Source organism: Protopterus annectens, chromosome 11.part0, assembly GCF_019279795.1.
Source record: "Protopterus annectens isolate FY-2018-M chromosome 11.part0, PAN1.0, whole genome shotgun sequence".
Taxonomy (NCBI): Eukaryota; Metazoa; Chordata; order Ceratodontiformes; family Protopteridae; genus Protopterus; species Protopterus annectens.
In genome coordinates, this window is record NC_056745.1 from 795683456 (window position 1) to 795694252 (window position 10797).

Below are 10797 nucleotides of genomic sequence, written 5' to 3' on the forward strand. Positions count from 1 at the left end.
GACTAGAGGCATACCAGTGTACTAGAGGTCTTAGCTTTTATTGACCTACATATTATTTTATGATTTCCTACCCTTTACAACTAACATCCTACTGCCTGACCCGCTGTAGTCTCTCTGTGTAGGCCTGGGGGGTGGAGGTTACCCATAGACATCATTCAGAGGCCATAGCACAGCCTTTGTTTCTGTTTGTTTATACCTGTCCTGCTGGCTGAGCCTGTTGTTGGTTATGTGAACCTCCCTGACTGGCATGTGTGAATCATATGGACACACATGTGGCCCAGCACTTTTACTGCAGTGGGTTTTGTCGCCCTGTGTAGTACTGGCTACTATGGTGACACCAGTATTTGTTACAGATCTCATGGTGCCACTATAGTGTCTACTATCTGCTGGCATACCATTCAGCCACCCAATTCCATTGCATGGTCACATCCATACCATAGAGATACAGGTAACAACACATTTTACTCCATTCTGCAATTGGTAGGTTGAGTGACTTACCTTGTGGGTGTCCCAGTATTGAGGGTGGTGCTTGCAGGGCTGCCTATGTTGGATGCACATAATACACTCCCTACACATGATTGAGCACAGGTAGTGTCATGTTTGGCATCCCTTTTACTGTATGTGTGAGTCAGAGAGCAGTGCCATTCCCTGGGCCACTCCTATGTCAGTGTATGTGCTATGTGTTGCCTCTTTGCCAAGGCCAGGACATACTGGGCACACCTCCTTCTGCCTACTGGGGCAGGCTCAGGATGTTCCTCCTCGGAGTCACTCTGTTCCTGTGCAGGCCTTGCCAATAGTGGGAGGCTGTGTGGCCCTGCCCCATGCTGTTCCTGCTGCAGCTGTTTCCACAGGATCATATTGTGCAGCATGGCACATACAATGACAATTTGGGTACATGTAGCTGGTGAGTACTGCAAGGCTCCACCGGATGTGTCCAGGCACTGGAACTATGACTTGAGCATCCCAAACACATACTCTATTATAATTCTGGTCTGTGCATGGGCCTCATTATGGAGTTCTTGTTCGGGTGTGTGTGCATTTCCGATGAGTTTCATCAGCCATGGCTCCAGTGCATAACCAGCATCCCCCTCTAGGTGACCATAAGGGATGTCCCGATTGGCAAATCTCTGGTACAGCTGTGTCAGATGCCAGATATGGAAATCATGATAGCTTCCAGGGCAGCCAGCACACACATTCATTATTATGCCCGGGGCATCGCACACAACCTAGAAGTTGATGGAGGGGAAGCCTTTGCAGTTGATGCAGACCCTACCCCGCTCACTGGGTGGTGCTTTGATGCATATGTGTGTGCAGGTTATAGCACCCACTACCTCAGGGTATTCTGCTATTTGGTGGAACAGTTGCATATCGCTGGCCAACACCTCATGGGTGTTGGGGGAAATATACGTGCTCACTGGCATGTGCTGACATGGCATCCAGGAACTGGTGGAGTACCCTGGATGCTGATGCCTGTGAGATCCCCATCATATCCCCAGTTGGCCTTTGGAAGGTACCTGTAGCTAGTATTATTAGGCCTACACATACTTTGATATCCACTGGGATGGGTTCCCCTCTGTTAGTTCTGTGTGTCAGGCATGGCCGGCACAGCTCAACAATTTGCTGTAAGAGGTCCCTGTCCACCCTATAGTGCTCCTTTATCTACAGCTCATGTAGCCCCTGGTAGGTTACCTTGGGTTTGTACACTTTTCTCCATCTCCTCACTGTGAGTTGGTTGACAGCATTCACATCCTCACCACCCTCAGCCTCTTCCACATGTTGTATGATAGTTATTGCAGCCCCTATCATTTTGTTGTTTTGTTTGTTAAAACGTCCCCACTTGTATACACCGGTGGTGTAGAGTATGGGAAAACCAGAGAGAAAAGTGTTTGCATAATTTATAGTAGTGTTCTGGGCTGGGCTGCTGCATGTGTAATTGGATGATTCTGATACCTTTCACCTGCCAGCTATGCTAGTTCTCCTAGATTACCTTAAAACTGCTGTTTTCCCTTCCTATTGCCTTCCAATTTAAGCCCAAGGGACACACCATGCAAACACAGTGCTCAAATGTGCACAGAGCTGCTATTTCCTGGTTTAGTTTTTTTTTCCTTTAAAACCCGGTGCGCGGTGCGCACACCCACTTAGGCAATGTAAAGAGTGCTAGGCAACCTCAGACACACACCCTTGCTTAGCTGTGCTAAACTTGGAACAAACCCGAATCACAGGGCTCCAGTCCATTTACAGTATGCCTGACACCCCCCTATGAGGTCAGCTAACTCCTAGGCTTGCATCAAGATATTCCTGCTCTTACACTGTTGGGAGCTGACTAGCATGCAGGGGAAATCTGGGATTCACTATCATTCCCCTAATTTGCATAGGATTGCCTGCTAATGCATAGTTATATGTCCCATACTGAGCCCCCCCCCCCAGCAACCACTATTTCTTGGCCATGTTGTCTTCTGCCTGCCATTGAGTATAATGGCAGAACAGTGATTTTAGTTAGAATGCTTATTTTAGGCTTATTTTCGCCCCTATCCCGTTTGCGCACCACTGCCCTGTGCTTAAACAGCTGAGATCGGCTAAAATAAAATAAAAGTTGATTTTTTTTCCAAGTGTTTTCCATTCCAATGGCCTTATAGTTGGCCATTGACATGCTTTATACATGATATCCACCCTTTATTTGGAGCTGTCATGGCTCCGTTTTGTAATTTGCAGAAATGTACTCCGTTACTGGCGGTGTACATTTCTGCAGATTACACTAGTTCTGCATGGCTGGTTCACCTCATTTGCATGGATTTCTCTGGAAATGGGGTAATTTGCATACAGGGCTGAGTCCGTGCAGGACTAGTGCAGGAGCGCTCGTGCATGCCCCTACAGGTTATTCCTGGATCGCACAGCAGACATTTTGCCTGTTGGAGCTCCTGCACTAATCTTGCATGCTGTGCAAGGCTTGCAGAATCTGGGGGACTGATTCAACACTATTTTTACTATCAAGTACTAAACAATTGTAGAAGTCAAAGCAGTTGTTCACTACTATTCAGTATGTGAACTGGCAGATATATTTGAAAAAACAAAAAGCATTTTCACAGCTCCAGTGGCTTAGTGGTTAACTACTGTAGCTATAATGCACATGTTCTTGGGTTCAAAACCTACAAGGCTGTTTATTTTGTTATTAAGCAGAACAAGGACTGTTGGATACAGAGTAGATAAGGCAGTTTTGAGCAGCTTTAAGCGGGTTTGCATGGGTTTGCATGAGGGGAAGTGGTTCTTCTTTACGTTTAAACAAATAAGCACTTACACCATGCACGCTTTGTTTACCAGTGCTCAAATGTGCTTAGCATTTTTATTTAAGCAATGCTTACACCTACTAAGCATAGCTCCAACCTGGTAAGCAGTGATCACATTTCAGTTTGATGAAATAGCAAGGTAATGACATCTTTAATAAGTTTATTTAATTACATGTACATAACATACTTCTATGTGTTGTTATTACAGTAGCAAGGGGTGTGAGTACACTGTATGGGACACCTGAGTATATATGGCCAGGACAACAATCTTTTCTCTTTGTATGTGTTTCATACATGGGTAGTATCCCAGGTTATATGCAGTCACACTTGCAGGTATTGTATCAATATGTTACTACTGTTAACAGTGCTTTCCCAAGTAAGAGTAGATTGCAGATTGTAGTACTCGAACCATACACCCCACCCCTGCATGCAAAGCTGGACACTGAGTACTGACTATCATGTTCTTGTTGTGTGCTGTGTATTATTGAGTATTTGCTACTGGATATTGATCTGATATGTGGATATTAACTGTAGACTACTATGTGTACAGAACATGTCATTGAGGGCTGCTGTCATATAGTAATGGCATACCTATCAGTGTCAGGTGTCTATCTGTCAAAACATTCATCCTAATGCATAACCTGTTGGCTAGCTGATTTCTGTCTGTCCTCAGTACAGATGTGCAGATGTCAGATATCCATCTTGCCTGCTTACAGGCAATCAATCTATGCTTGGCTGACACTGACATATCTGCTCAGCTGTGTTATGAACGCCACAGCTAGGAAACCCCACCCTGTATGCACCACATGCCATGGATACCTCAACTATACTACTGCAGTCAACAGAACATGTTTGGGTACATGTCTCCAACCCAAACACTGGCCATGTTATGCAATATATGTTGCATTCATGTCAATTGGAGCACCTCACTGGCCCTCTGCAAGAGAAAACCAGATGATTGGATGTTGCATTTAACTGTCACCCTGGGGATCACTCAAGTGGCATCAGTTGATAGATGGCTTGCTGCCAAATGTCAGGTGGCATGATACCACTGTACCCACATCCCCTACTCTTCTCACCTCTCCATGGACACTATCCTGGTACACACCTAGGAACACCTGCACCTATGGTCCCCAGTACTGACATATTTGTCAGTGTGCATTACTGAGAATAACAGTGTATCTGTGTTTGTAAACTCGTAGTCGATAATACCCTGAGGGCCTTCTCACCTACTACACCCCCATTGCCATAGTTAGAAATGGCTGCTGCTTAATGGACATTAAATGTACCTTGTTACACTCTTCACCCTATGGGCTACCTGGAGCTTGCAGTGCCAGCATAACATTTTTGTACAAATGGGTAGATAGGCATGGGTTGCCCTATGAGTCCTGGCAAGTGTGTTTATCTGTGCCAGTGTGTATATTTCTAGGATACAGCATTCTGAGGCCACATTCTCCAAATACAAAACACCTTGCCATACATTATAAGGGATAGTGATGTTGCTGACATTAGGAGAGCCATGACAAATCTCATCCTACTATCCCTGTGGCATGTGCAATAAATGCATATCCCTGTAGTAGCACTGATTAGAAAGACAAGGGGTTGTATTGCAGTCCTGGTCAGTGTGTGATTGTGGGTATGTCAGAGCATTATCGTGGGTCTCAGTGAGTAAAACATCCAATGTGGGGTGTGAGGGCTGGGTATTCTGTCTTTACACCATGGTACCCCCAGTACATGTGCCAAGGTCCACTCTATGAGGACCACTGTCACCATCAAGCATACAGGTAACTGATTACACTGTCCAGCCCAATGATGCATGTGCAGTGTGCAAATTATTGGTAACAGAAAGGACTCACTGACAAGTAAGTTAGTTCTGATAAACTCAGGTCTCTCAGATCTGTCTATGACTGTTATGTGTTTGTCAATGTGTATATGACAGTATGTCATACTATGTATTGTTCATTAACACCTACTACATCCCACATTAGCATAACGTACAAGGCCTGGTGATGTTCTTCACTTAACAAGAAACTCGCAACACACCTCATCCTAAAAGCTGTGTGATGTGTGCAATTAAGGCAAAACACATTAGTAGCAATAAGTACCTAGTTAGGGGTTCTACTGTCAGTGTTTCCAAGTAAGTGTGTGTGTATGTGAAGGGATCTACTTCAGTCTGCAGAAAATACATGTCCCAGGAGGTCATCTGTCTGAGAACTGACTGGCAAACGCTAACATTTCAAAGGAATCATATTGTGAAAATTCATTCCATCAAAACTAGTAGTCAATGTGTAAATGCCCTCTTCCCCACTGTACAGCTGTACAGCAATATTGAAGTTGGTATATATAGTTGGGTGTGGATGTTGTGGGCACAGACAACCTCATTGGGGTTATTGTTGTGTATATCCCCCCTCTTAGTCTGCTGTAATACTGTACAGCTTATGTTAACAGGTTAAGTAGTTGTCAATCACACTATGTGTGTTTCTATGCCACCCCACACCCTCCAAAGTAGAGGGCTGTGCCACCCACACCAGCACACATATGTTTACCAACTCCAGGATTGCACTACATGGGAGAAAAGGACATATACCCTGCCAGTACCATCATCAATGACATTAAACTGACCGACTGATTATTTACTGATGTGATGTTTTGCCTATTTTGTCTTGGTGGAACTACATAAGCTAAAATTTATTCACTGCAAAATTAAGTACATCCATGTATGCAGTATTCTCCGTGTATTGCATCAACACCAAATCCTTTGCGTGTGTGTGTGTGTGTGTGTGTGTGTGTGTGTGTGTTATTCACAAACATTTGATGTGTGCCACCCAGTACACTTATCATTGTCCACTGTAGAAGGGCTGCTGATATCAGCCACCATGCACTCACCTGTATAGACCCCCTCAGACCTATCAGCCATGTGGCACATGCAGTAACTGTTATACAAACCTGTTACTTGTGTTTAGCTGTACCCAGGATATGACACAGTCAATGTGTTACCACAGTGCCATACCCCTTGTAGGAAACAACAGCAGGCCAACATCCTGCTGACACATAGACACCTGCAACACAAACTCAATACATTATGGAGACCACAGTCAGGCAGTGTTAATAACAACTATAATTCATCATGGCTGGACAGTTACACATCCTGACATGTAAGCATTAAACTTTCCAGCTGAAAACTGTTACACAGCATTACATTGCTAAACCTTAGTACATTCACCCTGTGCATAAGAACCATATTCGCATATCCCTGCATTGATGGTATGGTTGACAGGGATGTGGCACAGGTATCATCATATGCATGCGGTGGTGTGTTGTGGGTTTGCCAGAGACCTAGGCTGAGCCATTTGGTTGACATCATGTGTGTGTGTGTTAGGGGGTTTCTTTATCAATTGGGCTGTGCAGATGTGGTGTGTGTAGGTATGGAGGTGCCCTATCTGCGTTGGTGATATGTGTGTGTATGTATGCACACAGTTCTGCCATGTGGCTGCCCTATACAGGGATTTGTTGGACAGCTGCAGACCGTACATGGCAGTATATACAGTTCACCATGTCTGTACATGGACATGAGAACTGTGCCTGCCAGGGGTTCCACTGGCACTACCAGGTACAAGTCCAGATATGATACTCTCCACTGATGAAAAATGACCACTGGATCCGGGTCCCTGTTGGGACTGGCCAAGACCATGTGCACCTGACCTGCAGTGTTGTGGTGTGGACAGCATCCCCCTGCAGTGCTGGTGCTGGATCTGCCACTATGAGAGATGCTGTGACTTGTTGCATGTCCACATAGACCTCCACCTGTTGGTGTTGCTGACCTACGTCCATGTGGCTGTCACCCTACTGCCACCATATGCTTTAACACAGACATTGCATGGTCAAGAATTCCCACCATCTTACAAAACCATCTATCCAGTACCTCTGCAAAATAATGGTGGACACCTGCAAGTACAGCAGAATGAGTAGCCCTCTGGAGCCTCAGACATTGTCTGGTGTAACATTCCATACATGCCTGCGACTTCATGATGGCCTGACACATGCATCTAGTGACACCTGCTGTAGCACTTCTGCCAGAGCATAATGACCAGCAGCCTTCCTACCATGACCCCTGTACATCTGCCTGTGCGGTACCATGTTGGTAATCTGGCCATGACTGCTGTGTACAGACACACTTGCCATAGTCACCACACTGCCCTATCCCATGCCACCAGCGGCCAAATGTCCCACATCTATGGCCACTGGTGATTGGGTATGTATAGGCATTGTGACTGTGTGCAGGGATGGGGTGGATAAAAGTGGGATGTTGATCAATAGCACAGGTTCAGCCCCTGACAACCCTGTCTGTGCCTCACCATACCTATCATCATTGTCAGAGTCTATGTGGACACTAACATCAGTTTGCCTGCAGGAGGGACCATGACCCACCTCGCCACCTGTGAGGGGAAAACAAAAAAGACCTGTACATCACTGCTTACCTCTACACACACTCACACACACACACACACACACACACACACACACACACACACACACACACACACACACACACACACACACACACACACACACACACACACACACACACACACACACACACACACACACACACACACACACCCTTACAGGTGAGGTGGCACAAAGATATTACACAGACCTCTCATTACCCAACAGTCAACATGCATGATATATGGCACTCAACAGCATGCACTGCAGCTATACTCAATCCCTGTTACTAACATTACACATCTCCCTGCTGCATGAGTTGAGTTAGTAGGTGATGCCCCTTCCCCTGGAATACACTACATCCATGTACACAGTATTGTTGTGTACCTCTTCAGCACCCTGGCATGTACTGTTCACCATATTTTAATCCACAGACAAAGTACAAACAATGGTGGGGAGCACTTTCGTAGCAAGAGCTACTTCACCCTGATGTCTGATGAAGTAGCTCTTGCTATGAAAGTGCTCACCATTGTTTGTACTTTGTCTGTGGATTAAAATTGAACTTTATCTTCACCTGCCTTAGTCTGGTGCCACCTATATTTATTTACATTGGATACTAGTCTTTTTGGAGGACCAGTTTGCCTACACCACAGTGTTGCTTTTCCTTTTATACTGTTCACCATACCTCATGAGTGTACACACCATTTCTGAGTGTGTATATGTGTGGCAGTTATGTTTGCTCTGTTGCTCACAGCCCCTATGTGTTTGTCTGACACATACCTGGGATGATATGAGGACAGATGTCAATTGTGAATGCCTGACCTCTGACTTGCAGATCTCATCATCAGCAGTGCATGTATGAGCAATAAAATCCAATTACACTGACAACCTTCAAAGCTTACTGTGGCTATGTTGAGTGTACACACCCTTATTGACATGTTAGCATCTTCCATGATATGCAATGGGGCCACAATACTGCATATGTTAACATTACATACACCTATGTGACATATGACCTGTGGAGTCAAATGCACCATCAAACAAATGTGTTAGTTGAGCAGATCCTGACTGAAATGCATACAATATGTGCATTGCATAAGTGTGCACACCTTAATATGATGGTTTGTAGCAGCACTTGTTAAGTGAATTACAGCAGTCACTATTCCTGGAAGGAGTATACTAACATGGCCCATCTTCACTTGCTATTATTTGGTCACTCTGCCCTAAAAATGTCCCCCAACTCTGCCAAATTGCAAGGTCAGCAAATGTGCACAGCCCTTGAGGTCACACAGTGCCTTCACTATTGCTGTGGAGTCAGGGTTATGTCTGGCAGAATTCATGACCTTGACTGTGTTCTGATACAGCCATTCTTAGCAAACTTTTGATGTATGCTTCAGTTCACTGTTGTGTTTCAGGATGACACAACTCCCCATCCTCAGCCTTAGTGCAGATGCTTGATAACTATGGGCCACACATGAGTATCATTTTGCAGTGTTCCAAATTCAGAACACCATGTCTACCAGCCTAGTTCCTGGTAATGAACAGAAAACCTTAAGGTGTACACTGGCACCAGCAATGTACAGATGGAGATGGTGGGCTTGAGGTGGAGTGAGGTGTTGCTTGTGCACCACATGTATCTTTATTAATATTGTCTATGTTTCAGCCTTGGTCTTGGTACATGTATGTTTCAGCCTTGGTCTTGGTACACCATTACACATTGCAACACATGCCCTTGGGACACTTGATGTTATGTATATGCTACCTGTAGAGAGCCCTGGAAGATGTTTCCTGTGGAACAACTCTTCCACCTGATTACCCTAACCCATAGGCCATGCTTATACAGAGTCCAGGTGATTGTTGACACACGTACTGCACAGGCAGTACTCGCCAGATATTCCTGCAAGCCCTCAGTGTTGCTGCATGTTTTTGGGCAGCCTCCAATATCAGTTTGCAACATGTATTGTAATCTGTCTTGATGGGCATCTGTTTATTTTCTACATTAATGTTATCCCATACTTCATAGTCATATACATGACTGTCTGCACTGTTTGCCATGGTATATGCAATGGTAAGGCTATGTATCCCACTCCTGAGTGTTACCTTTTGGATATGGGAGCCATTCCATGGTTTGTAAGATGTGTGCAAGCCACAGCTACCTCTGTTGCAGGTGAGTGGGCAGATTTCATGGACATACTTCCTGGAAAGCAGACCGTTACTTGGTGTGACATTGAGGCCCTGCACTTGATGGAAGGTGCGTACTCAAGAAGAGTGAATGCCGATAGTACCTCAAAAGCTGCTTCCACAGTATGTTATTTGGAGTGTGTGCACACATATGCTTCCAGTGTTTGTTAAGGTATGTATTCCCCATATTTGTTGTCCTAATATAGGATTCCATATTACACATTCATTGCTCATGTTAGGATCACATTGCAGGTTGTAGAAAGTGTGGAATGTGGTATTGTGATATGCCGTTGTGTAGATCTGTAACAGTTGCCATTGTAATAGTGGTGTGTACACTGTTGTAGCCACTGTATAAGGGTAATGTTTCAGACATGTCCCTACTGTAGGCCATTTGTCTCTCCATTATGTTCATCTCTGTCCATACATCTTGCACGGGCAGGTTGTTATGTATACTGCAGGACTCTTGCATACCCTTCAGATATGCCACCATGGTGACCACTGTGATGCAGTGCAGTTAACAGCAACAATAAGTAAACATGTACAGCATGCAATATGGATAGGTGTGTTAAATGTGTGCATAGCAAATACCATGGCCATAACATGGCCTGTGTATTGGCAAACCTGAGCAAAACAACTCCATACTCACCAGCTGCTGGCTGCTGCCCCAGTTGTATACCAGAGGGACCTACATTGTTGTATGAAAGATGTAATGTCAGTAGCCACACCTGTGGCATTGGTACAGGGTGGGAGCAGAAATTGAGAACATCAACAGTACAAACCCACAATACTAGAGATTATGCATATCTGCTCATTACTACACTGCAGCAACAGACTATGTTATCTGACATATGCATGAAGATATTTTACAGATGAAGATGGATAAGCA

General features: G+C 44.9%; 1 protein-coding gene across 2 annotated transcripts in view; it reads right to left on the minus strand.

The window, feature by feature from the left end:
• PTN (pleiotrophin) overlaps positions 1–10797 on the minus strand; it is a 1697813-nt gene that overhangs the window by 1497765 nt on the left and 189251 nt on the right. The gene's annotated exons all lie outside the window — the stretch shown is intronic.